Here is a 27,716-nt window from a genome sequence, read left to right on the forward strand (position 1 = left end):
GCCGTGCAGAGGCCATTACCGGCGTCGGTGGTGCCTCCTGTTCTCCCGCAGAGCAGAGGAAGGCGCATCAAGGGCGAACGCTTGTCAACCGCCCTGCGATCCCTAAGTGACTGAGGCGGTGGCGTGCGTGCGTGTGTATCTATGGAGAAGAGCAGTGGAGTTGGAGTAGAGATAATCTCTATGGCCCACCTCGAGAATTTCTTCTGCACCAGTGCCTGAGGGTTACTCTAGCTAGCCGACTGGAGCCCAAGTTTGTTTCCTACTTCAGTTTTCTTTTTTGTTCAGATGGGTTCTAATCTGTTAAAGTGCGGTGCTGCCACATTTAAGAAAAATGCTGGGGGATGTGGGCTCACTCTGCCTTAACCAGAGCCTTCCGTGAGCTACCTCCTAAATTACGACGGGATTGGGGAATTGAAGGGCAACCAGATTTTGAAAATGGGAAGGTGAGAACCAGCCTTGGCCTTCAAACACGGATGTCTGTGAATGCCACTGCCCAAAGTGAACTATGAATTCCGGAGTAGCCCATTTTCTTATTGGGACCACAGCAGACCTGTGGAAAGAGATTTCAAAATTCCAGTGACTAAAGACTCAAAGGATGATGGAAGGGATATTGGCAGCATATCGTTTATTTTCCTCTCTGAGCTCTCCTGCAACCACTTAACTAGTTCTTCAACTACCTCAAGTTTTTTTGTTTTTTTTTTTAACGTTTATTTATTTTTTGAGACAGAGAGAGACAGAGCATGAATGGGGGAGGGTCAGAGAGAGGGAGACACAGAATCTGGAACAGGCTCCAGGCTCTGAGCTGTCAGCACAGAGCCCGTCGCAGGGCTCGAACTCACGGACCGTGAGATCATGACCTGAGCCGAAGTAGGCTGCTTAACCGACTGAGCCACCCAGGCGCCCCCAACTACCTCAAGTTTTAATACAGCCGTCTGAGCGGTAGGAAAGCCTCCAGAAGATTAGAAGTGCCAGAGTTTGGAAGAGCAGTTGCTGCCTGCAACAATGAAGATGGGAATTGGTTTCAATGTTATTTTTAAGGGAACAGGAATCTACAAATATGTGAGGTGGCATTGTGCAGATAAGGGCACCACCAAGAACAAAAACAAAATTCCTGAAGAAGATTTGAGACATAAGCAAAAATATAAATGACCAGTAATGCCTTACTATAGATTCTATACACGAATTCAAAAGATGAAGAGCTTTTCCAGTTATAATAAGTCAGGAAAGACTTCATGGAGGAAATAGGAAGTACGGGTAGAATTGAGATCTATCAAGATAAACAACACTCTACATGGGTCTATGGAATAAAAAGATAGATGTAGGAAAACATAGATTTAGAAACAGTGAATAGAATCCGTGTGAGAGAATTCACGTAAGATGAAAAGGGGACATAAACCTGAAAGGTTAGATTGTGGATGGAGCTGAACGTAGAGGTTTCCACTATATCCTTAAAATAATGGAGAGCCGTTGATTTGTTGATTTTTTTTTTCCTTGACAAGGAGAAAAACAATAAAAACAGTAGTCTTCAATAGGAATAAAAAGTTTCATCAGGACCTGCCCATTATCAGGGGACTGCAGAGCCAGGGGAATAAGCCAAAATATACGGAACTAAGATGCATAATTGGCTGCATGGAAAGGGCTGTGGAACAGGATGTTTCATAGGCTCTCAAGAAAGAGCAAAGGCCCATCCCCTAGCAGAGGCTATACTGAATCCCAATAGATCTCACCTTTGTCCCTACTCCATCCTTTTCCAATATTAGACTATAGAAAAGTAGACAAAACAATGCCCAGCCACCAAACTATGACTCTAAGAAGATCAACTTATTCCTAGATAAAGTAGGAAGTATGTCAAAAATTCATGCACAGCGTATCAGAATAAATGATTCTGGAAAGAGCTGTCCCATCAAACAAGCAACAAAACAGGGCATAACCAATCCAAACCAAGATCCTGAAGGTTACATTATGTAGAACCCCATCTGGAAGAAAATTTATGTCAAAAAAGCAGATTGTCTACCAAAGAAGAACTTAGTTATAGTATGAACTCAAAATATCAAGAGCTTGAGGTGCCTGGGTGGCTCAGTCCATTAAGCATCCAACTCTTGATTTCAGATCAGGTCATGATTTCCTGGTTACTGAGATATTCCTGAGTTGGGCTCCATGCTAACAGCACAGAGACTGTTTGGGATTTCTCTTGCCCTCTTTCACTGCCCCTCCCACTCATGTGCTCTCTCTCTCTCTCTCAAGGTAAATAAATAAACTTTAATTTATTTTAAATAATAAAGGTAACACAATAACAAAATACCAAGAGCTTAAAGATGGATACTAAAAATAAAAGCCAAGCTAAAAAAATAAATATAAACGCAGTTTCAGATCTAGTGAATAGCTTTGAAACAACAGAACAACAAAAAAAAGGAAATCAAAGTACCAGCATGGAAAAAACACTGGAAATTATCACAAGAAACGCAGAGAGAAAAAGATTCAAGAGATATGAGGGGCACCTGGGTGGGTCAGTCGGTTAAATGTCTGACTCCTGATTTCAGCTCAGGCCATGGTATGGTTTGTGGGTTCAAGCCCCACATCAGGCTCTGTGCTGACAGTGTGGAGCCTGGTTGGGATTCACTGTCTCCCTCTCTATCTCTACCCCTCCCCTACTCGCTATTGTCTCTCTTTCTCTCAAAAATAAATTAACATTAAAAAATAAAATAGATGATGCTTAAGAAAGCAAAGCTAATCCAGCATATAGATCATTGGTATTCCTAAATTAGAAAAGTCAACAAATGGAACAGAAAAAGTATTCAGAAATAAAGTAATATATTAACTGAATCTGCACATTAAAGGCATACAGTATATACTAGGAAAAAAAAGATGATAAAGTCTCCATGGAGGCAAAATTATTTAACTTCAAGAATGATACTTCAAAATCATTCATGAACTTTAGAGAGAACTATTGCACCATCTCTGCCAATTAGTAATTAAAGGGAAATGTTTAAGCATTTATTGTGTGTTTTGGGGGGGAACTTTATCCAGTTGACAAAGGAAAGCTATTTACCTAAGGATACCAGCTAATAAATGTAAGAAAAATGGTAGATTTAGAAAATTATTCAATGATGTAATTGATGCAGACAAAGGTCGTAAATGTATACCAAAATGATTAGATGAAAGAGTAATGCTAAAGAATCACTCTCACAGATTATGTACATTTAAATGGAAAGATCTGGAGGTCAAAATCTCAAACAATTTATAGTATCAGTGGGGTGCCTGGCTGGCTCAGTCAGTGGAGCATACAACTCTTAATCTCAGGGTTGTGGGTTTGAGCCCAATATTGGGTGTAAAGAATAATTAAAAATAAAATCTTAAAAAAAACAGTTTAGTATAAAAAATTTGTCAGTCGGTTGAATGTAAAGCAGAGGTTCTCAAAGTGTGGTCCAGGAACCCCTAAGAGTACTTGAGGGGCTTTTAAGGGGTCCGCAAGGTCAAAACTATTTCCATACTAATATAAGACACTATTTGGTCTTTGAAATCTCATTCTTGCAGGAGAGTGTAGTGATGTTTTCCAGAGGCTGCATGATATGTGATATTTCAGTGGACTGACTGCCAAGGCAGATGTAAGTTTCCTTCCATCTTTTGTTAAACCAGATATTCAGAGATTTGCAAAACTGTAAAACAGGGTCACTTTTCTTACTAAGTTTTTGTTTTGTTTTGGAAAATATAGTTATTTTTCATACACACAAAAAACAGTTTAGTATCACCAATACCAGAACAAACTGCATCTTCTACCTCTTGATATCATGCAATATGAAATACTGCATAAAATATTTTTGGCCAAATACTATCGAACCCAAGTCTAATCATGTCTTAACACCTAACTCAGTTTACAGAAAACATGGGATAGGTGAACAAACAAGTTAATTGAAACCACAAGGAAACAATCAGGTAAAGCCAGAAGATAGGAGAGGATACAACACAACTGGTCTGGCCTCATCAAAAAAAGTAAATGTATGAAACAACAAAAAATACAAAACAAAGTGCGGAATTATTCTTGTTTAAAAGAGACTAAAGAGACACAAAAACTAAATACAATGTGATTAGATCTTGGGTCCTTTTGGTATTTTTTAAGGCTACAAAAGATAGTGTGGGTAGAAGGAATAATAGGGGACATCTGGACACAAAGTGGACACTAGAGGATATTAGGGAATTCGTTATTTTTTAGAAAATCTTATTCTTTGGAAATATATCCTGAAGTATTTAGGAGTAAAATGTTATGTCGGCAACTTACTTTCAAAAGATTCAGAAAGAAGTGTTATCTGTATACATACAAACACACACATGCACATATGCATAAGGAGAAATAAAGCAAATAAGGCAAATATTAGCAATTGCTAAATCTAGCTATTTTTTAACTTTTTCTGCATGTTTGAATTTTTTTTAATAGAAGATTGGAAAAGAATGTTTTTTGATCTAGCCAGAAACAAAAATGGAGGATGGGTACGGAAAGAAATTAGGCTGGCTTCAGCTATCTGCCCTGCAACCTCCAATGCCAGAAAAAATGAAATAGTATCTATATATACTGATAGAGAAGCAAAGTATAACATCAGAATTATACACAGCTAAATTGTGTAAGTGTAAAGGCAACAGACATTCTTAGCATTAAAGAACCTAATGGCATTGTTTAGCACTTGTGACAATTATAATGAATTTTAATGGCAAATGACTAAGGACCCCAAATAAGCCATTTAAAAAGGTAGAGATTTTGTGGCTACATTGAAATACAAGTTATGCTTCTTCCATCACAGCAAGTTTATTGCAGTGGTGACAATGAGACCTGTAACATTTTCTGCTAGGCCCATGGGGTAGAGTGGAAGTAACAAGACTTTTCAACATTAAAAACAAAGAATACTTATATTTTAGGTCATTTGCCAAAATAGCAATCAATGTGCTTCCTACAGTTTGACTTCTAGGGCCCTAAAGTAATTTGCTTGAAGAAATTGGATTCCAAAGATTACAGGGGGGAATTTTTGAAGTATGTCCATTTTCAAGTGGAGATCAAAAGAAGCCCAAAAGAAACAATTGTGGACTGACTGACAGTGACAATTGCGGATTGAACAAAAGTTCTTTTTAAAGGGGCTGTTTTGAAGATTATGATTCTGACTTTGGAGGAACCAAAGTGATTGGCAGTAGAAGGAATCACATGTGAAATTCCTTAAAAATTGACTTTAAAAATAACAAAAATAAAAAGTTTCTCTCATAAAAAGTCTGGAGGTATAGCAGCTTAAGGAAATGGTCGGCTGCTCAGAATCCTTTTATCTTGTTGTTATACTACATTCAGTACAGATCTTCCACCTCATGGTTGAAGATGACAAATCAAACTTCAGTGTTTACATTTGCGTAACAGCTAGCAGGAAGAAGAGCAGAAGATGGGCATATCCTCTCTAAGGATATTTTCTGTAATTTTCATACAACACTTCTGCTTATATCTCATTGGCCAGAACTTACTTAGCATCTAGCTGCAAGGGAGGCTATGCTTAAACACTGTATTCTTCGGGGCAATGTGTACATTTAAAATCAGGAGTATTAAGGGAACCTGAGTGGCTCAGTTGGTTGAGCATCTCACTCTTGATCTTGGCTCAGGTCATGATCTCATGGTTCATGAGTTTGAGCCCCAAGTTGGTCTCTGTACTGACAGCACAGAGTCTGCTTGGGATTCTTTCTCTCCCTCTCTCTCTGCCCCTACCCCATGTGCACATGTGAGCACTCGCTTTCTCTCTCTCTCTCAAGATAAATAAACTTAAAAAAAAATAAATAAAATCAGGACTATTATACTGAACAATGGAAAAGTAATGTTGCTGTTCAGTAGTTTCTACTATCACACTCATGGGTCCTTTATGAAAAAACTCTGTTGATGATATTCAGCAACTCAAGAAGTGAACAAGAGGGTCAGAACTAGAGAAGTCGTGATAAAAAGATGGGAGGTGAGCTTTGAATCAATTTTATAGAGAAAGAGTTTTCTCTGTTCATTCCTCAGTTTCACTTAAGTGTTTTTTTTCTTTTTTTATTGTTAACTCAAGTAAAATTAAAACCTTTTTATTTTGAAAAAAAAAAAAAACCTTTTTATTTTTAAAAAGCGGATATAATATGATCCCATTCTCATGAAATTATTTCTACGCATCCAACCATCTGACCCTGAATCTAACTGTATCTGTCTGGAAATATTATACTTCCCCAAAACCTAACTGGTTATTTCTGGAAAAGTGAGGTTTATAACAATTTATTGCTTTCTTCTTTATAGCTTTTTGATGGTTCAAAAATGTTTGAAATGAGCATGTACCATTTTCAATAAAACAATAGGTCATTGCTCTTGAAAATGTGTGTTGATAATAAATTACATTTTTATTGGAATAATATTTGGAGTCATTAGGACATACCCTTTGGTTGATACACGCACACCCTCTTAACTGGCAAGATCAAAGTCCTGTCAGATCACAACAGAGTTAGGACCAATGAGTGTAGCTATTTAACTACCATTTTCTTTGTAAAAGCTAACCAATTTATTAGAGCTAGACTTTGCAGTCTTGATCTCATCATAAATGAACTACTAAAAATTGACAATGATATTTTACCAGCTATCAACTAATGGGGTTAAAGTCCACATTTAAAAAATTTTTTTAACATTCATTTATTTTTGAGAAACAGAGAAGGAGTGGGAGAGGGGCATAGAGAGAGAGAGACAAAGAATCCGAACCAGGCCCCAAGTGGTCAGCACAGAGCCCAGTGCAGGGCTCTAACTCACAAACGGTGAGATCATGACCTGAGCCGAAGTTGGACACTTAACCGACTGAGCCACCCAGGTGCCCCAGAGAGTCCACATTTTTAACCGAGTAAAAGATTTAAAAACAGACCATTAAAAGATGCTCAACATCATTAAGCACCACAAAACTGCAAATCAAAACCACAATGAGATACCACTTCACGCCCATTGGAATGGCTATAATCAAAAAAATTACAAGCATCAGAGAGGATGTGGAAAAATTGGAACTCTTATATGTTGCTAGTGAGGCTATAAGATGGTGCAGCTGCTTTAGAAAACATTTGGGCAATTCCTCAAAAAAGTTAAACATAGGGTCACCATGTGACCCAGCAATTCCACTTCTAGACATATACCAAGCAATGTAACATCCATCCACATGAAAATTTGTACATGAATGTTCATGGCAGAATTACTCATAAATAGCCAAAAAGTGGAAGTAATCCAAATGTCCATCAACTGATTGACAAATAAGGTATGTATAACCATATGAGATATTATTCCTCAATGAAAAGGAATGAAGTACTAATACAAGCTACAACATGGAACCTTAAAAATATTCTCGACAAAAGAAGCCAATCACAAAAGATCACATGATGGATGATTCTATTTACAGATGGAATGTTCAGAAGAGGCAAATCTATATAAACATAAAGTAGAGTACTGGCTTTCTACAAGAAAGAATGGGTAGGTGGGGGAAATGTGTGTGACTATTAATGGGTATGGGATTTGGGGGTGGATAATAAAAATATTCTAAAATTACATTGTGATGATGGTTGCACAACTCTGAATATAAAAACCATTGGGTTGTATATTTTAAATGGGTGAATTTATAGTATGTAAATTTCAATAGGACTAATAAAAATAAAATCAGTGTTTCACTTATTTTATTTGGTTGTTGCATGTTGATTCCCTGTGTATTGTACATAATAACCATTTCCATGTAACTCCTTAAATGTCATTCATTTTTAGAGAAGATATTATTATTTATAGAGGAAAAGATTGATTTTAAAATTCAAGTTTATCATTTTAGACTGTCATCCAGAATGTATCCTATGTTAAATATTTTTATAGGAATATCAAACATTTTGGGTAAACTATAGAAGTCACATCAGAAGGAACAAATTCTAAGGCTAAAGAAATGGGAATTTATCAGTCATTTGTGGAGAAAAGAACTTCTCAAGTTTTTTCCCACCTCTTTTCAAACACTTCTAACAAAGGATAAAGAAGCTCTATTGAGCTGTAATAGACACTACAGTCTAAGATCAAATCAATAAAAAGTTTCCAGGATTTTTCATTAAAGGTAGAGTTTCTCTATATTCTCTATTCAATAAGGATAACATGAAAGAACTAGATCAGACAAGTAGGAAAAGGCCTCTTTAATCCATGTTTGAAAAGGAACTATTCTAAAAAGCATTCCCAGATACCCAGAGAGAGTCTGTCTTTCAAATTGTAATTAGCTATGATACTATGTAAAGTCTAGTTTACCTCAAGACCAACTTGCAATGTACAGACATCCAACGTGAGCACATTTGATATTTTGTACTCCAAACATGGGTCCTGGTATAATTCTTTTCTTCTATTCCTGGTAATAATTCAGTTGTAGTGTTCCTTCCGACTAAAGCCTCCCACTGAAACTTTTGCATGAGATCTCTAATCTCAAAGAGAGACTGTGAAAAATTAGTCATACAACTAATAATATATGCCATACTTTCAGTACACTTGAAATGTTTTAGGTCAGTTATAATAGGGGTAACATCTAGTTGTTAAATGTGGATCACTGTATCTGACATCATTATATATTCTTCCTAAGTGGACCCTATGGGCTAATTAATATGTCTTCTGTAAAGTTTTTGCAGTGTTTCCTATTAAGAGCAATGAGAAGTTCCTATAGAAGATGTTAATTTGTGTTTCAAAGTTTTATTTTTTTATTTTTTATTTATTTTTTTTTTAATTTTTTTTTTTGACGTTTATTTATTTTTGGGACAGAGAGAGACAGAGCATGAACGGGGGAGGGGCAGAGAGAGAGGGAGACACAGAATCGGAAGCAGGCTCCAGGCTCTGAGCCATCAGCCCAGAGCCTGACGCGGGGCTCGAACTCACGGACCGCGAGATCGTGACCTGGCTGAAGTCGGACGCTTAACCGACTGCGCCACCCAGGCGCCCCTGTGTTTCAAAGTTTTAAATATGTGGTAATCTCAATGGTAGGTAGGATCCTATAATTATAATTTAATAATTATTATTACTAATTATTGTTATTAATTATTAGTAGTTTTGTAATGCCTTCAGGTACACTTTCTGGAGCATTGTTCAAGCTTACACTGAAGGGGAATTTGTAATCATGTCTAGAATCACAGGATTCTAGAGCTGAAAAATATCTTAGAGATACCTTAATTTTACTAGTAAAGGAGGTTCAAGTGATGGTCAAGAATGAAGATCCCTAACAACTTTGTTGAGTACTTGTATAGTCAAGCAGATAACTCCTTAGTACTGCTATGGGGAGGGATTAATAATGCTACACAGAAAGTATCATGGAATAGTGTGAGGGGGAAATCCTTTCAGTTCAGAAGACAAGGCTCTGGAGCCAGATTGCCCAAATTGTAATCCTTACTCTTCCATTTAGTAGTTTCCTGGCCTTGGGCAGTTTACCTAACCTCTCTAAGCCTCAGTTTCCTCATTGGTAAAATGGATATAATAGCACCTACCTCATAGGATTGTTGTTAAGGATTGAATGAATTAAATACATATAAAGCAACCTGGAGTCCCATAGGGACTCTCCTTTTCCTTGTGGAGCAGATTTTGCAGGAATACGGAGATATGCCCACCCAGAACCCATCACCTCCCCCATCTCTTCTAGACCATACTCCAGGTATCCAACACACTGGAATTATCAACACAAATGGCCCTGAGCCCACTTATAGGGTTACCTTGGACTGCTCCGCTGGAGTGTACTCTCCTGGGTCAGAGGATGACCCGAAGGGACAGCTATTTGTGGAGTGAAAGGCATGTATCTGAAACTTGGGTACATGGGCTGAATGTCCACAAACTTGTATGCAAGGCCCATCGTGGACACAGGAGGAGGTAGGATGAGAAGAGAGGCAGCCTAGAGGCAGGGGACGAATTCTTCTCACACTGTCACCTTCTGGCATGGAACTCAAGGAATTCTAAGAATTCTGCATTTAAATCTGTCCTTCCAGGTTATTATGAAGGCATATTTGACAAGGTAAAAGGAAAGAACATATGTGATAGTCTACTCAATATCTAACTTTTAAGTGTATAGACATATAGCATGGACCCCTTTAGTATTCTTGCCTTGCCACAACTGGTGTTAGGGGTAAGCCTGGTGCCTTACCCATAGTAAGCATTCGATACACTTTAATCATTATTATTGCTGTTGTTATCACAAAAGGTAGCAAAATAAAATCTTTCCTTTCCCTCACTCACCAGAGAGAATACAGCCTGCCAAGAGAATGCTGATGTACAAGCACTCTCAGGTTAGAGATTTCTTAAGGCCCAAACAGAGAGGCAAAACCACTTTTCAGGTTAGCAAGTACAACAGGGAGGTAAGCAAAGCCCTTTGCAAAGATCAACTGACAGAAATTCCATACTAAACATGAACTGAGCATCAGCATTTGTAAATGTGAAGAATAGCTTCCAGGGAAGGCCTGTGCAACAACGAAACCACACTCCCAGCACAGAGCTGCACAGGGTAACTGTCCTTAGGACAAGAGAGTGATGCTAGAGAGGACAAGACAGTGACAAATTCTGTCAGATCTGACAGAAGAGGAAGCTAGACCCGAGGAGAGCAGAGCATGGATTATTCTCACGGCCTCCAGTGCTAGGCTAGGCCTTAGCACCATTTCCTCAGTAAGGATGAGCTGGAAGTGGAACAGAACCCTACTGTTGCCTTTCACTATCTACTTTGACTATAGCAGAGAATGTGCTTCCGGGCATTCCGAATAGATCCCTTTGTTTTTTTTATAAAGTCCTGAATTTTACAACGTGTTCTGAAAAAAGATAGAATTTGATCCAGTCCTTACACCTCACACCTGCTGGTCATGATTTCATGGTTCATGAGATCAAGACCTGCACTGGGATCTGCGCTGACAGAATTGAGCAGAACCGACTCAGAACTGAGACATTTGGGATTCTCTCTCTCTGCTTCTCCCCAGCCTGTGCTCTCTCACTCTCTCTCTCCTCTCTCAAAATAAATAAAAATAAACTTAATATATATATATATATATATATATATATATATATATATATATATATGGAAAAATAATACCATGGAAGTATAAAACAAAAACATGAGTTAATTCATCTACAACTTGGAGCAACATTTCTGATCATGATGCAAACTCCAGAAGTAAAAAAGGCAAAAATTGATGCATTCAATTACCAAAAAAATGAAGACTTTTTGCATGGCAGAGAATACCATATGACAGTGAAAAGAAAAATTATTAACTAGGAAAAATATTTGTAATCAATATCACAAAGAAAGGGGAAATATCTCTAATATATGAGCTTCTTTTGATAAAAATTTTGATAAAATATTTTGACAAAAATAAGAACCCTCACTCTATGGAAAAAAGTGAGTAGGCACTTCACATAAGAAATCAAAATAGCCCTTAATCATGTGAAAAAAGGAATGGTCAAAATAAGAGAAATGCAAATTAAAAACTACACAGATTTCAAAACATGGAAGATCAACTGTACAGTCTCAAGGATACCTAAGGATGAAAAGAATAAAATGGACACGTCCTGGAGGATAGAGTCTAAAGTTAAAAAAAAAAAATTAAAACGTTTTCAGTTGTCATATTGGAGCATAATAAATAATATGACCAGAATACAGTCAGCAAATTCCAGACTTTTGGCATTTCCCAAGGAAAACCTGTTTTTGGTATTTTAAAAAATCAATTACAAGAAATAAAAATGAGAGGTGGAGGGGTCCCTGGGGGGCTCAGTTGGTTAAGCAACCAACTCTTGATTTCCAATCAGGTCATGATGTCACAATTCCTGAGTTCGATCCTTGCCTTAGGCTCTGGGCTCACAGTGCTGAGCCTGCTTGGGATTCTCTGTCTCCCCCTTTGTCTGTGCATCCCTTTCTCTCTCTCTCTCTCTCAAAAATAAATAAGCATTAAAAAAAAAAGAGAGAGAGGTGAAGGGGAAACTGTGTATTAGAAAGATACTTAAAAGACATACCAGTCTCATGGAGCTTATTTGGATTCTGATTTGAACAAACTTAAAAACAAACAAACAAACAAATAAACAAAAAAAAAAACAAACCTCTATGAGATACCATAGAAATGTTAGCAGTAACTTAATATTTGATGGTTTTAAAGGTATTAATTTTTAAGTGTCATAATGGCAGTATGATATGCTTTTTAAAAGGAATCTTATCTTTTAGAGATACATGCTGAAAGATTTATGTGGGAAAAGTTTTGAGGTCTGAATTTGCTTAATTTGCTAAAAATAATCTGGAGAGGATAGGGAGAAGTGGGTGGGGCTATAGGTAAAATCAGATTGGCCCTAAATTGGTTATTCCTGAAGCTGGGTTATGGCTACAAGTTGGTTCACGATACTACTCTGTTTTTTAAAATTTTTTAATGTTTATTTATTTTTGACACAGAGAGAGAGAGACAGAGCATGAGCGGAGGAGTGGCAGAGAGAGAGGGAGACACAGAATCTGAAGCAGGCTCCAGGCTCTGAGCTGTCAGCACAGAGCCCCTCGCGGGGCTCAAACTCACAGACCGCGAGATCATGACCTGAGTGAAAGTCGGATGCTCAACCGACTGAGCCACCCAGGCGCCCCCTATTCTGCTTGTTTAATGTTTAAAATGTTCCATATGTTTCATATTTCCAATTAAAAAAAAAAAAAACGCTTTGAATACTGTTAGAGCCAGGACTCTGGACAGGACCCCTCCTCTCTGATTGTCACAGCCAAGATTCTAAGTGGAACATCAGAAAAACAGCATCCTCTACAGAATCTTCTTTTGGATTTATTTCCATCTGAAGGCGTTTATCCATTCCCTGTGCACAGTGTTTTGTTATTATGGTCCCATTAAAATGGGTCAAGTAAAATCTTGGGTTATTATTTCCTCCAATGAGAAACAGCAAATACAGCACGACGGTTAAGGACTCGGGCTCCGGAGTCAGATGGCTGCACTCATGTCCAGCTCTGCCATCTGGATATGAGACCCTGGGGAAGTTGTGGAGATAACACTGATAACCATTTCATAAACATGTGAGGATTCAGCGATTGACATAATGCATGCAGTGTTGAGAATACCCAGAGCATAGTAAATACCCAAAATATTTATTATTGTTAATAATAGTAAATATAACCAACATTTAAAATATCTGCCAATAATAGTAAATATAACCAACATTTAAAATATCTGCCCACAGAAGTTTCCCACCAAAGAATTTAAAATAAGATTTTAACTTAGTTATGCCCAAGCCTGTGTGATTGCCTGAGTTACTATTGCTGTGTTTATATGCTGCCTGGCCATGAATTTGGCATCTGTTCATGGAACCAAAGCTTTCGGATAAAGCTGTAGAATATGTTGGAACTGATGCTGCATCAATGTAAAAATTCTCCACGGCCTTAAAAGCATCAACATTACTTATATGCAAAGACTTCAATGAGCTGAATAATATGCCACAAATTCATTAAGTTGCTACCGTTATTGAATGTAGCCCAAAAGTTTTAAAATTGTACACAGAAGGCACCGTACTATGTCATCAAATTAACAGCAGCAGAGTCCTCAGAACCAAGAAGTTGTGCCCTGGAGTGAGGAAACCACAGACACATTTAAAATCAAATGGCTTGGCCCCTGAAACCCCGGATTTCTGAAAACACTTTACTAATGGAAAGGAAACTAAAAAACTTACTTTTGTGAAGGGCCCTTCTGGTGCCTACAAATACCAACGTGATCTTCCATTTTAGTGAGGAGTTTTTATTCCTTGGACAAAAGGTGAACAATCTGAATGGGGAGGGGGACAGAATTACTGAGCCAGGGGCACACGGAATGAAACAAGACCTGGGGTCCTGCCCTAATCACTTTCTGCATGCCTTTGGACCAGGCACTCGGTCTCTTCAGGTCTTGGTTTGCTCAACTGTCAAGTGAAGGAGCCAGACTGACCTGTAGGACCTCTTCCACCGCTAAAACGTTATGGCCAATTCAAAGCATTAGTTTGTTCTTGGCAATATGTATTTCAGGGAAGTCGTGTCATTTGACATCACTGATTGACATCCTACTTCAGAGAGTGGTGAAAACAAGGCAGAGTTGAACTATTCACTCCCAGTGTGGGCTCTTTAAAAAGACTGGGTTAACCTTGTGAATATACTTAAAATTGTGTTGTCAATTATAGGTCAATAAAACTGGAGGGGGGGCGCTTAAAACAGTGGAATTGTATATTTTCAAATGTTAAGTTTTATGGTATGTGAATTACATCTGAAGAAGAAGAAAAAAAAAAGACTGCTCATCTTCCACAAGCATCTTAGGTGGCCCAAAGAAGCTTAAATAGTGATGTGAACCAGAGTATGAACGTTCATACCATAACCAAGAAAACCAGGGCAGCAACTTAGCTAGACCAACAGTGAAAATCACCCTTTACCACAACCGGCTACAAAATTTGCATGGCCCAGGACAAAATGAAAATACAAGGCCCTTGGTCAAAAATTGTGAATAATTTCCACATAGTGACAGCACAGCGTTAAACAAGCTCATGCCCCTTCTGGTCATGGGACCCTTTGTGACCACACGGGTCACAGGCCTATGAGCCAACTGTATTTACTGAATTGTTAAGATTTTCTAGGCCCAGGGCAGAACACTTCACAGGCAGTTCTTTCCGTTTTCACCACAACTTTGCAAAAGTAAAATTATTATCCCTATTTTATGAGAGAGGAAATAAAGGCTTCAAGAGGTTAAAGAACTTCACACTGAGGCCTAATTCCAAAGTCATGTCTTCACCAGTTGGTCTTCAAACTTACTAGTAAAAATTTTTGAGTGAATACGCCAATGTATGTGGAAACACAGAAAGATAAATTATATACATATACTATTGTAGTATTTTCTTCGCATACCTCAATCAATCGTCTTTCACAATCCCTAGAGTACTCAGGGGTTAAGGCTGTCCTTGACCCAGACAAAATTAGAGTTAACAGTACTCAAGATGTTAATTTTCCTAGGAAGTGTGACATTTTCATAAGATATTCTTAAAGGGTAACACTCAAAAAGGTGAGTTGCTCATAATGTAATTTTAGGCCCTGTGAAAATCAAGGGGCATTTACTTTTTTAATCCTGGAGGCTGACTTGCCTTGGAGAAAGCTCATTTTGTTCACTGATAAAAAACAAGCAGGCAGGGCCTGACCAAGAGTTTTGGTATATTCTAGGTTATCTGCACAGTTATACAGAAAAGGCTAATTAAGAGAACACAGAAAAGAAAACATTCATTTGACAAGTGTTTACTGAGTGCCTAAGACAGGCCAGAAACCTTGCTGGTTGCTAGGGATAGAGTGAGCCAGATGGACAGGGTCCTGCCATCAAAGAGCTAAGTGTGTTCTAAAGGAACAGAGGGGGCCTCATGCCAACAGAAATAGCCTTGGAAAGAGATGCGGTTTTTCATCTCCTCCTTGAACATAAACCTTTAGAAAGCAAGGACTGTGCTTACAGGAGTATTTTATGAAAAAGTAGCTCAATACATTAGAACTTGATGAAAACCACACATTTTCCTTAAAAGTGTGAGAATCAACTTTTCATAACACTCTTCTTTCTCTAAACTATAGTTTTTAGACCTCTTGACATACTGGGATGCAATGAAGTACACTACAGAATTTATTTTTTAATTCTGCTTTTATCTCTCTGTACATAATAAATAATAATCTGCGGTTGAGTCATGAAGGTGCTAAAGACTGACCGCCCAAATACAGATAAAGGAGGTTTTTATACATCTTCCTCCAGATGGCGACATAGGACCATGTCTTTAAAACAGGGATCTAGCTTGTGTCCTAACTCTGTGCTATTTAAATAAATGGAACATTCAGAGTTTATTTCTTTACCAAATCTACATGGAAAAAAAAAAGTGTAAATAAATGACATCTACAGGACTACATTTCTCTAGTATCCTGTTGGTTTAAAGGGTGAATTATTTGGAAAGCTCGTGTGCTTTGTAAAAGTAGCACCAAGGGAAGGAAAAAAAAGGTTGGGAGTAGAAAGAAGAAAATCAGAGTTGCAGATTATGCATTGAGATGGGTATGTCAACAACTCTTCAGATTCCTTTCTTTGGTTGCTATGGTAACCCCAGGTTCATTTACTCAGTCTTTGTTTTAATAGGGCTCTGAAATCAGTAGAATGTTGGGGATGCATTCAGACTGCCTGGGTCAGATCTTATCGCCACCATTTACTAAACATGTGACTCTCAACAAGGGAGTTAACATCTATCCCTGTGTCTCAGTTTCTTTACTTGTAAAATGAGGATGATGATAAACTGAGAATAAGCATGTAAAACACTTAGCACAGTATCTGGCACGTATCGTGTATTCAATAAATCAGCACTCACCACCAAACCACCATCATGGCAACAACTACATGAGCTAAAGATTCATCGAAACATTTGTTTCACCTTTTTTTAGGAAGAAGCATGGTACTTGGTATTGGCCAACCCCAGACAAGGAAGAATACTTTGGGGCTAAGCAGTATAATTTGAATATCTGGCTTATTGCTTAAAATGTCAAATTGTTGGGGCACCTGGGTGGCTTAGTCGGCTAAGCGTCTGGCTCTTGATTTCAGCTCAGGTCATGATCTCATGATTCATGAGATTGGGCCCCACTTCTGGCTCTGCACTGATAGCATGAAGGCTGCTTGGGATTCTCTCTCTCTCCCTCTTTATCTGTACCCCCACCCCAAGTGCACACACACTCTCACTCTCTCTCTCAAAATAAACGAAAAAACATTTTGAAAAACTCAGATTGCTCAGTTTTTCATTCTGTTGCAATCAAATAATTTGATCAATGAATCACTTCATTTTGTTTAACTGTCATTTAGAATCTTTTTAGTTTTTGCCTTAACAAATTATCATTCCAAATTACACAGCCTTTATGAACAAGTTTAATCTTCTCATATTTGTAGGAGATGCTTGGTTTTCATTTATTACTATCCTCCTTTTGTCTTTCCTTCTCGATACTGCTAACTTTCTCAGGGTTTAAGCAGTTCTTTCAACATTCATTCTTTCCACTGTCATTAATTTTTTTAATCGTCAAAATAACTTTCCATATCAACATGCCTGCTCCCAGCTGGTCAAGATTCAGTTAGTCTGTTGATCTGGTTGATCTGTTTTGTTTTTCCTTTTAAACAGTTCAATTTATCTACAATATCCCAAGTTTCTTGCTAGCTTCCCTCAGCTAATTAGTTGTTTATCTTCTACACAGCATTGTTTTTTGAGTGTGCTTGTGAAAATGCTTTGCTTTTGATAGAATCATTTCTCATTTTTTTTTCTACTTACTATCAGTGAGACTGAAGCCCTTTCATAGCATGACAGTTGGCACTGTGTCATCCATCCATATTCATGTCTCCCTGCTTCAGCCTGATGGCAGAAATTGCAGAGAAATATGGAACCACAGGCAGAGATCCTCCTAAGAACCTTGGACAAGGAGAGACAAAAGAACCCATCTATATAGTAAAGCTTGTCTCCCATTAACTGGATAAACTGACACTTTCTAAAATTATGCTGCAGTTTACACATTTTACTTTGTAATCAACATTACTTGGCTGCATGCTAAGATTTTTGACAAATGGTTTTTAAAGTCAGAGAAACTTGACTTGTGTGATCTCTGGTACTATTTCCTACTTGCTTCCTACTTGCAACTTTATTAGAGAGGGGAAAGAAAATAAGCCCATCCTTTCAAACAAAATATTAGAGAAAAACATGGTATGGCAGTCTGTTACTTTGGTGCCCCCAGTGAAATATTTCCTGGTATTTGCACCCTTGTGTATTCAAGCCCTTGACTCTGGCCTTGGCCATGTGACTGGCTTTGGCCGATGGGACATTAACAAGTGTGACACAACCAGAGGCTTAATAAGTACTTGCACATGGGGTCTTGTCCTCTTGGAATGCTTCATTAAGAGCCCTTGAAAGGCCAAATGGAGGGAAACCATGGGAGCCATTTGGACTTTCCAGCTCCAACCAAGCTGTCAATGGAGTAAAAGAGCATGAGTGACCTCAGCCAGACAACATGGAGCAGAAGTTCCTCCCAATGGAGTAGAGGTCAACCCACAGAATTGTGACAAGTAACAAGCTGTTGTTGAGCTGCTATGTTTGGGGATGGCTTGTTACACAGCAATAGATAGCTTGGACACATGGTAACAAAGTACCTTCTTAATTACACATGGCATTTACCCTAGGTTTCCTCTAAGGGCAGCATCACTGTGTACACATTTCATTTTAATAAAGATTCAGGTCTAAATTTATATCCAGCTGAAATGTCAGAATGATGCCTGACACCCTGCATTGTGCTTTGGCCTTTGAGCTATTTAAAAACATGTCACCCAGTGCAGCCCTGTCCTCAATGACATCTCCACCAGGAAGCCTGGCTGGCTGGTGCTCTAGGCATTGCAAATCCTATTTCGGAAAATGCTGACAGATTATTCCACAGAACATTGTCATAATACCATGTCACTGAACATTGAGTTGCCTTCATGGTAGCAGGTTTCTGCAGGGTTTGGGCTTATCTTTTTAGATTCCTATGACTCCAAAGTTTCCTTTTTTCTTAAAATGTAAATTTATGAAAGGTAATTATGAAACTGTAGAAAACTAAAAAAAAGAAAAAAAAGTTTACCTACAAAAAGAGTATGGACATTAACAGTGGACTAGTTTAATAAACTCCAGTATGCCCACACAATGGAGTGCTATGTACCTATACAAAAATGAGTAAGTTCTATAATATTGATATCGAAAGTGCTCCCTGATACAATATTAAATTTAAAAAAAAGCAATTTCAGAACAGCGAGTATGGTATGTTACTCTTTGGGTTAAAAGGGAAAAATCTATATTTGTATTTGCGTGTATGTGTAATGGATTTAAAAATCTAAGAACAGGAGTAGGAAACTGACCCTGGGGTTGGAAGGAATAAGCACAAGAAGGAAACTTCACTGTATACCTTTTTATACTTTCTGGTTTTTAAACCATATTAATGTGCCACCTATTCAAAATATAAAGTAAGTTGTTTAAGTTTGGGAAGACATGAACTAAAATGTTAACAGTGATTGCCTCTGGGTGATAAGACTTCACATATGTTTTTCTTTTTGTTTATTTGTATATCTTATTTTTTCTGCAAAAAGAAAAACCATCCATGTAATTTAGAAAGCATTATCTAAAAGTTACCAAATAAAACCAAAATCCACTGATAGTCTCACCACTCAATCCTGATACAACTATTTTTTTTAATTTTTTTAAAGACTTTATTTTTAAGTAATCTCTATACCCAACATGGGGCTTGAAGTCACAACCCCGAGATCAAGAATCACATGCTCTTCCAACTGAGCCAGCCAGATGCCCCGTAACTATTATTTTTCTATGCATAAATTTTGTAATCACAAAGTATATGTATCCCTTAACTGAATATACCAAGGTTTACTTAACCATTTCCCTGGAGGTGAACACTCTGACATTTTTTAAAAGAGATGATTGTCTTTTTTTTTTAAAGTTTATTTATTTATTTTGAGAGAGAGAGATTGCAAGCAGTGGAGGGGCGGAGAGAGAGGGAAAGAGAGTAGATCCCAAGCAGGCTCTGTGTTATCAGTACAGAGCCCAAAGTGGGGCTCAAACCCACAAACGGAGAGATCATGACCTGACCAGAAATCAAGAGCCACTTAACCAACACTTCAAGATTTTTTTATTGTATCCTTTCGTAAATGATGATGCAATACACCTGTTTATATAAAAAGTCTTCTATCTGTGCGTTAGATCCTCAAAAATGAAATTCTGCTTCAAACAGTATAAACATTTTCAGACGTGTGATATGTACTATCTAAATGTTTTCCAAAGGGATTGCTGCCCATAGAAATTTATGAGAACTCCAGGTTCATTAAGGTATCACTAGCATTGATTAACATTTTAAGAATCTTTGCTAATAGGCTAAATTTGAATCTCTTTATAACTTGTCTTTCTATTTCTTTTGCAACTAATGAAGATGAACATTTTTCTACTTATGTGTTGACAAGTTCAATTCCTCCGTAAAATTTCATTTTTAAGTCTTTTGCCCATATGGAGATTTTAGAGAATTTTCTTTATTTACAGGTTTTTAAGTATATTTTAGTCATTAGCAAGTGTGAACCACCTTATGTGTCCTTTTCATTGGAAATAGTTTTCCTCTGTCATCTGCATTTTGTTTTATTTTATTGCATTTAGAGTATTAGGTTTTTATTCATATCTTTTTTTTTAATTTTTAAAATTTTATTTATTTGAGAGAGAGAGTGAGCACAGGTGAGCAGGGAAGGGGGAGAGGGAGAGAGAGAGAGAGCCTGAAGCAGGCTCCATGCTCAGTGCACAGCCTGACACAAGGCTCAATCTCATGACCCTGGGATCATGACCTGAACCAAAATCAAGAGTCGGGTCCTCAACCAACTGAGCCACCCAGGTGCCCCTATTCATATTTATTTTATATGCCTTGACATTGCTCATCTTCCATCAGAGGTCTAATAAAAATTCACTTCTATTTTCTTCTAATTTGATATATTTTTATTTAAAAACCTTTTTCTTTATTTAGAACTAATTGCTGTGTGCAATGTTGGAAGATTTGAATAGATAATTTTAAGGCTACTCACATTCCTTACAAACCTTTATTGAATAATCTTTCCTTTTCCCATTGATCATGTGGCCTTCTTTATAATATTTTTGGTTCTATAATATTTTGGTTCTATTATGCATAATAGTGTCCATTTCTATAATAGATACTATGTCCACTGATTTACATCAGTATCACACTCTCTATGAAAGTTTGAGAATATCTTTTCACAAATGGCAGTGCTCCATTATTATTGATTATGATTATATGGTTATATTATGATTATTATGGTCATTTCTTTGATGCCACCTCTTAATTGGAGGTTTATTCATCGGCTTCCTCAGGTAAATAATTTTATCTTTCAAAAATATTCCATGGTTTTTGTTGGAAATTTGTCAAATTTATGAACTAGTTTGAATATAAATTGGTGTTTCGTTTTTTGTTTTTTGTTGTTAATATTTTTGCTTCCAAAAGGAACATGCTTCTCATTTCCATTTAGTCAGCACTTCCTGCAGCTTGCCACCATTTTTGTTTGTTAATTTCATTGGTTGGTTAGGTTTCTTCTTGTAGGTCACCTGTATTTCACATTAAAAGCACTCCTTAGTACTTGATGTGCTTTGTTTTGTGAATGGGGTCTCTTTTTGTTATATCTTTCTAGCTGATTATACCTCAGCTAGAGGCATGGTAGTGACTATCTATCTATCTATCTATCTATCTATCTATCTATCACATCTGGTTCTTTTGGTGGCTTTATTATCCTGGAAAACAATTTCCAGTTGAGGTTTTCTGGGGATACAGGTTGTTTTAACACTTAAATTGGCCTGAAACTGTTAAGTCGGGGGGGAATCATTAATGGTGTCACAATGGCCAATTAATGGGGTGACCTAAATGTTCACTTCCCATCAGTTTTACTGTTTTGTGGACACAGCCTATTTTAGGGATGTTACCATGGGACCTTGTAAAAATAGAAATGTGAAGGTATGCTGATGAATTACAAATACAAGAACAGTCCTTGATTTAGATGTGAGCAGTGCACCCAGCTAACTCACTCTGTTTTGACAATCGCAGGTGAGGAAAGGTGAGAATCCTAAAATAGAAAGGAAATTGAAGAAATCGGCAGAATGCCTGAATCAGTGGCTGGTTTTAATTACCTGCCCACATGTCTGAGTACTTTCCATATTTAATTGGTTCTATCATACTACCTTTGTACAGATAAAGATTCCTAACAGAACTGGAAAGACGTGGAGATTTATCCCTTGGTGCTGCTACAGAGATTACCCATATTACTTTCCTTTCCTCCTGGCCAAGAAATGAGGTCATTCTGTGTCCTCCTCATTGCAAACCTCCTGTAGATACACATAGAAGTGGGCGCTGGTTCATTTTGACCAACGTGGCCAACAGTGTTCTGGTGCAAAAAGCCACCTTGCCCAAGCTCCTGACTATAAGGATGGGAGCAGGGCATTCTACCCCAGTGAAGAAGACCCACAGGGACGACAGGGAATACAAACACTGAGAGAGCAGTTAGGAGGGGGGATGGGACGGAGGGAAATGGAAAGCCTGATATGAACTAACAGATGTCTTAAGGGTAAATTAAGAATTGTTTATGTTCTCTGTGTTCTGTGTATGCTCCAGCATCTAACATCCAATTTTCCTTCAGATAATTGTTGCAACTTCCTTCCTGTTAAAGACCTGGTTGATGAGTTACCTAACAATGTGTATCTCCAAGGCCCAGAAAAAGGTGAAGAGAAAGGATTTAACATGTAACCAGCTGCATTTGTTTATAACTCCGTTTCGCAGTCAAGATCAGTGAGCAGAAAGTCAAGATGGAGCAGCAGTGTAGCAGAGGATAAATGTTCAAGTGAGACACATGCGTTAGAGGGAGTATTTTCACTGAGCAGTGCCAGTAACATGGTAGGCGTTTCAAAGCAATACAGCTGGCAAAGAGCTAAGAGAAATGACTTGTGCCCTGAGAAGCAGCAGGAAGATGATAGAAAAAGGTCATTTAAAAAAAAATAATGTTTACTTTTTAAAAAAATTTTTTTAAATGTTTATTCATTTTTGAGACAGAGAGAGACAGAGCATGAATGGGGGAAGGTCAGAGAGAGAGGAAGACACAGAATCTGAAACAGGCTGTCAGCACAGAGCCCGACGCGGGGCTCGAACTCACAGACCGTGAGATCATGACCTGAGCTGAAGTCAGACGTCCAACCGACTGAGCCACTCAGGCGCCCCTAATGTTCACTTATTTTTGAAAGAGAGAGACAGGCAGGGTGTGAGAGGGGGAGGGGCAGAGAGAGAGGGGGAGACACAGAATCCAAAGTGGGCTCCAGGCTCTGAGCTGTCAGCACAGAGCCTGATGCAGGGCTTGAACTCATGAACTGTGAGATCATGACCTGAGCCAAAGTCAGATGCTTAACCAACTGAACCACCCAGGCGTCCGGAAAAAGGTCATTTTTTTACAATAGTAAATTAAGAGTAAAGCAAGCAATCTCTTTAATAAGATCTGTAATAAAGAACCCCTATCCTGAAAATCGGTGTCAGGATGGACAGAGGCACACCTCATCTTGGAGAAGCCCCCTCAGGCTGCCACAGCTTAGTGTTTGGAAGGTCAGAAGACACAAATATTTAATTGCTTTTCTTCTTTATTTGTATGTTCTCCTCCAGTGACTCTCCCTTTTTCCTCCTAGATAGGTGCTCTCTTTGTGGATTATTCTGGTATAAAATTAGGATGCACTATCATTCCTGGTTACAGGGGCAGGGGGAGAGATGAGTTCAATGATATCCTGTTCTGGCAAAGCTGTTCTTCCTCCAAGCCAGAAGCGAAATCTGACCACACACATGTGGGGATGCACAGTCCCACCTCGTTCACAACTGCACCCCAGACCCTGACACAGTGTATGGCACCATGGGTCACAGTAAATTGTTGAATAAAGGCAACGCCTATCTATATTTCCAACCTTTCATCTGTTCTCCTGCAGCTCCACAGGACCTCTGATCCTTCAGAATGTTGTTTTAGAACTTGGGGTCCACTACAGAGGCAGGGAGTATTTTCTTCTATCTTCCTTTCCTTAGATACCACTGTCTCAGCTGTGATCTCCATCAACACTAAGAACTTATGTATTTATTTATTTTTCCTGGGAAAATGGATCCAGGATTGGAGAGTCACTAATTTCCTCAATTTGGAAACCAAGGCTGTGCCCTGTGGAACTGCCTCCATTCCTGGTAGAGACGGCCCAAGTTAGAGTTTCCACAAGGGCCTCAACTCACCCATGCCTGGAGACACCTCCATCTGTCAGGGAGCTGTTAGGAATTGGGAGTGGGGTGCAGAGATGTATTGTTTTCAATTTTAGACTTCCATTTATTTGGACTTTGACTCAAGGGGAGGGTTATCTGATTTCGAATTTTAATTCCTTTGGACTTTACCGTCTTTGGACTTTACCATATCCCTAGGTCTATTCTTTAAACTTTCATTTCTCCCTGACAATTTGTAACAGACGAAGAATTTATATTCACATCTGGGGCCTCTTCATAATGTTTGCATTTTATGTATGGCATATCTTACTGTCAGCATTTGCCCTCATCAAAGAACCTCTGGTGATAGACAATGTGACTGACTTAAATGCGGGCTGGAAATAGGACAGATGTGAATTTCCAGCTCTGTGTAGAGTAACCTTGGGGCTTCGTGTGCAGTTCTGATCCATCTCAGAGCCTTCTGAAGACAACACCTAAACTACCCAGCAGGTTTAGGGGGACCTGAATCTTATACAATTTGTAGGGAGGGAGCAGTTTAAGGAAAAAGGAACATAAAATGATGACTACAAAATTAGATATAGGGCCATGGAAGGGAGCTGAATAGTGAGGGTCCTGTAGCATCAGTGCCCTTAGTTTTGCTAAATCCACCCCCCTGCCCACCTGTGGTCTCGAGGACACCCAAAGAAACTGGCTTAGTCCACAAGGACAGGAGCAGGAGCCTCCCGGAAGACTTGCTGACCTCTCCCAGATAGCTGCACCCCCTGGTGGATCACAGACTCAACAGCTGTGGAAAACCCATATAAAGCGATGCTGTTATTCATAACTGACTCCTTTCACCAATAATTGTGGCCTCCATTGTAACCTCACTACCAAGTTATAAGGAAAATGAGTCTTAGATAGAATTCTTCCACTCATGGAAATGTTGATTACCAAGCAGGCATGACACAGTCCTACAACCTGTTCTGGGATCTATGAAGTCCCATCTCTGTTCTCTGCATGGAAGGTTAACCAGATGCAAATATGACAATATTATGGTGACAAGATATAGTCGATTCAGGCACAATAATTGTCCACCAAGGATTTCAAGAGTGGTTTTTTTTTTTCTCCCTAAGAACAAGGACATTCTCCTACACAAGAACAGTACTAATATCAAAATCAGGAAATTTAACATTTACACCTGCCTATTAGCTAATCCATAGTCTATATTCAAATTATGTCATCGTGTCACTAATTTTTTTTTTTTTAAGTTCATTAATTTATCTTGTGATAGAGCACAAGCAGGTGAGGGGCAGAGAGGAGAGACAGAATCCTAAGTAGGCTCCATGCCATCAGCACAGAGCCCAATTCGGGCCTAAAACCCACAAATCACAAGATGTTTAACTGACTGAGCCACCCAGGTGCCCCCTGGTAATGTTTTTTATACCTATTTTTTTTGTCTTGGTCCAGGACCCATTCCAGGATTGCATGTGGTCATGAAATCTCTCTGCCTGGAACAGTTTCTCAGTTATTGTTTTGCCTTTGTCAACCTTGACATTTCTGAAGAGTAAAGACCAGTTCATTTGTAGAATATTCCTCATTTTGGCTTTGTCTGATATCTCCTTGTGATTAAATTAAGATTATATATTTTTGGTGCTACAGAAATGATGCTATGCATCATATCAGGAAGCACATGATATTGGTTTTCCCCAATATTGGGTGATATTAGTTTTGATGGCTTGGTTACAATGGGGCACTCCAAGATTCTTCACTATGAAGTCACCACTTTCCTCTCACGGGATGAATAAACAATGTCCAGGAAAGACCTTTGAGACTATGTAAAAATACAGTTTGTCATGAAACTCACCCACTATTTTGGGTAACAGTGATGAGTTTCTAATTCAATCATTTATCTTTATTGTTTAATTTCCATTAAATGGAGAACTTTATTTATTTGTTTCAGTATGAACTCATGAAATTTTTATTTGGGTTGTACAATGAGTTATGATCCACTATCACTAAAATTTTAAAACCTGTTTAGGTAATAGTGGAATTGCCTGTAATTTCCAACCCACATCTTGTATGCCTCTCATTTGATTGATGACATCCATTTGTCTAATTAACAGAGCCTCTGTTGCTAATCAGAGATTAAGAGAGCTGAAGCATTTTTAGTAGCAAAATGACCCATGGAGTGTATTCCTGAATTAGGAAAATTGAATACTCACAGAGTGTAGATTAAAGAACATATTTACATCACAGTGCCTATTCTGAAGAACTTAAATTACACAGTACATCAGTCATTAAAACTGAGAGGTCAACAGAATGAAAAGTTGGGCAATATTAAGAGGAAATGTACCCTCCCTCTGCCCCGCCTCTTCTTGGAGCTAAATTAGTATGGTTTTTGATCTCTGTCTGAATTCAAGCTCAGCTCAGCCCCTCCCTACCCATTTTGTTCTTAGAAACCCAGTCTGCTTGTGTGGAGCTTGGAGGTGGTTAAGTGTTTGACTTTGGCTCAGGTCATGATATCACTGCTTGTGAGTTTGAGCCCTGCATAGGGCTCTGTGCTGACAGCTCGGAGCCTAGAGCCTGCTTCAGATTCTGTGTCTCCTTCTATCTCTGCCTCTCCCCAGCTCATACTCTGTCTCTCAAAAATAAATAAACATTTTAAAACAAAACAAAACACAACAATGCCTTGCCCTCACAGGATGAGGCCTGAGAAAGTCCAGCACTTTCTGTAACCGGTAGGCACATCTGTCTAATGCTCAGATTCCGTTACAAAGCCCATGTGCCCTAACATAAAGCCACTTATTCTAACCTACCCTTGACCCTGTAACATACCTGATATTTTGGCCTTTCTCCACATACCTCTTATTTTCCCATTGGTTTGGAACATGGTTGGGAGGAGGCTAAATTTACTGGACCCATCAGAGACTTAACCTTCCAAGACCCACCCCTTTCATTTCTGCAGCAAGGCAGTCAAGCAGCCTCTCTCTGTGTTGATGACTCTCTCAGCTTTCCAATACACTGAAGTAACTTCTAGGTTAAGAGAAAAAGCCCAAAGCCTGCTTTGATCCTCCTCACTAGAATGGCAGTGCTCTCCAGGGTCTATGTATGTACCTCACTGCTCAGCCTCACCTCCTCCCAGTTGATATTCCCTACAGCAACTAGAATTAAGCTGTGTTACAAAACCAAACCACTTCTCTGTTCAAAATCCTTCATGATCCCCTCTCTTCTTCAGCATATAAGTCCAAGTTCTTACCATGGCCTATTGAAATAAAAACATGGTTTGGATTGCAAAGTGGGTGGATTGTACTAATTTTATCTTGCCTGTGGCCTAGCCTCTCTTACCTGTCTACCTCCTCCTCCTTCCCTTCCCCTTGCTCACTTCTTTCCAGCCACTCTGGCCTTACTTTGTTGCTCAAACACATCAGGAGCATTTCATCCCCAAAACCTCTGCCCTGGATGTTCCCTCTTCCTGGAACAATTCCCTACTTATCTTCATTGCTCATTTCCTTAACTTCTTTGAAATTTACTCAAACGTCTTCTTCGGAGGGACCCCATTTCCAGGACCCCCTAAGTGGCAACCCCCTCTCAAATACATACAACTCTCGAATGTTTCTTCAGCATATATCAGGACTTTTAAAAAAATTTTTGTTCTTAATGTTTATTTATTTTTGAGAGAGAGAGAGACAGAGAGCACAAGCAGGGGAGGGGCAGAGAAAGAGGGAGACACAGAATCCAAAGCAGGCTCCAGGCTCTGAGCTGTCAGCACAGAGCCCGATGTGGGACTCAAACCCACGAACTGTGAGATCATGACCTGGGCTGAAGTTGGATGCTTAACCAACTGAGCCACCAGGTGCCTCTGTATCAGGATTTAATATAACTATATATTCTATTTAA

General features: G+C 38.7%; 1 pseudogene; it reads left to right on the forward strand.

Annotated features, from left to right (window-relative positions):
- Positions 1–4,727: 4,727 nt before the first annotated feature.
- LOC121016518 (uncharacterized) lies at positions 4,728–4,833 on the forward strand (annotated as a pseudogene).
- The last annotated feature ends 22,883 nt before the right edge of the window (positions 4,834–27,716 follow it).

The sequence above is a fragment of the Herpailurus yagouaroundi genome, unplaced genomic scaffold (genome assembly GCF_014898765.1).
Source record: "Herpailurus yagouaroundi ecotype Mexico unplaced genomic scaffold, PumYag 210, whole genome shotgun sequence".
NCBI classification, from domain to species: Eukaryota; Metazoa; Chordata; class Mammalia; order Carnivora; family Felidae; genus Herpailurus; species Herpailurus yagouaroundi.